Source organism: Trichechus manatus, unplaced genomic scaffold, assembly GCF_000243295.1.
Source record: "Trichechus manatus latirostris isolate Lorelei unplaced genomic scaffold, TriManLat1.0 scaffold00001, whole genome shotgun sequence".
NCBI classification, from domain to species: Eukaryota; Metazoa; Chordata; class Mammalia; order Sirenia; family Trichechidae; genus Trichechus; species Trichechus manatus.
Genome location: NW_004443937.1, coordinates 36,599,173 through 36,601,561, shown reverse-complemented (window position 1 = coordinate 36,601,561; position 2,389 = coordinate 36,599,173). Strand labels below are relative to the sequence as shown.

General features: G+C 35.6%; 1 protein-coding gene across 1 annotated transcript in view; it reads left to right on the top strand.

Annotated features, from left to right (window-relative positions):
- Window positions 1–2,389, top strand: part of DNAH12 (dynein axonemal heavy chain 12) — a 197,258-nt gene that overhangs the window by 18,131 nt on the left and 176,738 nt on the right. The gene's annotated exons all lie outside the window — the stretch shown is intronic.

The window sequence follows — 2,389 nt, the reverse complement described above, 5'->3', positions numbered from 1 at the left end:
AAAGAATTTTACCAAGAACACCACCTAGATTCCAACATTTTGCTGTATTTACTTAACCAAAAAAACCAAACCCATTGCCATTGAGTTGATTCTGACTCACATAATGACTCTATAGGACAGAGAAAACTGCCCCATAGGATTTCTAAGGAGCGGCTGGTGGATTTAAACTGCTGACCTTTTGGTTAGCAGCCAAGCTCTTAACCACTGTGCCACTAGGGCTTAATCACATATTTATCCCTCAATTCATCCCTCTATCCATCCATTAATCCGTTTTAATTTTTAATTGATTTCAAGAACAGTTAATAAAACAACTTTCTTGAGATTTAGTTCACATGCTATAAAACGCACCCATTTAATTGTACAGTTAGATGAGTTTTGATAAATTTAACGTACTCGTGTAACCATCACCATAGTCAAGATAAAGATCGATTTTACCACCTATGAAAGGTTCTCTGTACCCTATTCCAGTCAATTCCTTCCAACCGTAACTCCAGGCAACCAGTAATATGCTTTTTGTTACTGTAGATTAGATTTTTCTTTTCTAGAATTTCATAGAAATGGAATCATACAGTACATACTCTCTTGTGTCTGATTTATTAGAATGAGGCTTTTTATTTTTATTTATGTTATGTGCATCAATTAAAAAAAAAAAAAACATTGCCGTCAAGTTGATTCCGACTCATAGCTACCCCATAGGACAAAGTAGAACTGCCCCACAGTGTTTCCAAGGAACCGCTGGTGGATTCAAACTGCTCACCTTTTGGTTAGCAGCCGGACTCTTTAACTATTGTACCTAACCAGGGATCCACATGTGCAGCAGTAGTTCATTCTTTTTTATTTATTTTATTTTTTATTGTGGTAAAATATACGTAACAAAAAATTTGCCATTGTAACCATTTTTAAGTGTACAATTTAGAGACGTTAATTATATTCACAATGTTGTGCAACCATCACCACTGTTTGTTTCCAAAACTTTTTGATCACCTCAAACAGACACTCTGTACCCGGTAAGCATTAACTCTCCATAACTCCCTTCCCCCAGGCCATGGTAACCGATAGTCTACTTTCTGTCTCTACTTTCTGTCTGTACGCATTTGCTTATTCTAGAGATTTCATATAAGTGGGATCATACAATATTTTTCCTGTTGTGTCTGACTTATTTCATTTAGCATAATGTTTTTAAGGTTCATCCGTGTTGTAGCACATTTCAGTACTTCATTCCGTTTTATGGCTGAATAATATTCCATTGTATGTGTATATCACGTTTTGTTTATTCATTCGTCTCTTGATGGACACTTGGGTTGTTTCCACCTTTTGGCTGTTGTGAATAATCCTGCAATGAATGTTGGTGTACAAGTATCAGTTTGAGTCTCTGCTTTCAGTTCTTTTGGATCTGTGCCCAGAAGTGGAATTGCTGGGTCATAGAGTAATTCTGTGTTTAACTTTTTGAGGAACCACCAAACTTTTTTTCACAGTGGCTGTACGATTTTACATTCCCATGAGCAATAGAAGAGGGTTCCAATCCTTGCCAACATTTGTTATTTTCTGTTTTTTCTGATAATAGGTGTGAAGTGGTATCTCATTGTGGTTTTGATTTGCATTTCCCTAATGGTAATGATGTTGAGCATCTGTTCATATGCTTATTGGCCATTTGTATATCTTCTCTGAAGAAATGTCTATTCAAGTCCTTTGCCCTTTTTAAGTTCTGTTGTTTGTCTTTGTTGTTGTTGAGTTGAGTTGCAGGAATTTTTTAAAATAGTCTGTATATTAAACCCTTATCAGATATATGACTTCCAATATTTTCTCCCATTCTGTAGGTTGTCTTTTCACTTTCTTGATAATGTCCTTGGATGCACACTTTGATGAAGTCCAGTTTATCTATGTTGTCTTTTGTTGCTTGTGCTTTTGGTGTTGTATCTAGAATCCATTGACAAACACAAGGTCCTAAAGCTTTACCCCTATGTTTTCTTCTAAGAGTTTTTTGGTTTTAGTCCTTATATTTAGGTGATTTACCCATTTTGAGTTAATTTTCGTATATGGTGTCAGGTAGGTATCCTAGGGTAGAATCATCACAAAGTTACAGTAAAGTGAGAAGAAAGATTTTATCAGGCATATGTTCCAGGAGGTAAAAGTGGGAAACAGACAAGCGTACTGCCAGAGCTATGTCTGCCTGAGTCTAAGGAGGGTTATAGAATCATCAGTATATACTGAATTACAAATGGGTAAAATCATTAAAACTTTCACCTTTTCACAGATTGGCTGAAAACTGCTAAATCACCATGATTCTACATTTTGAATTGTCTTTCTTAATAATTTTTGGTACAAATTTCAGTAATGACAGTCAGGAGGGTCTTCATTGGTCCAACAAATCTTACTATTTATTAAATGC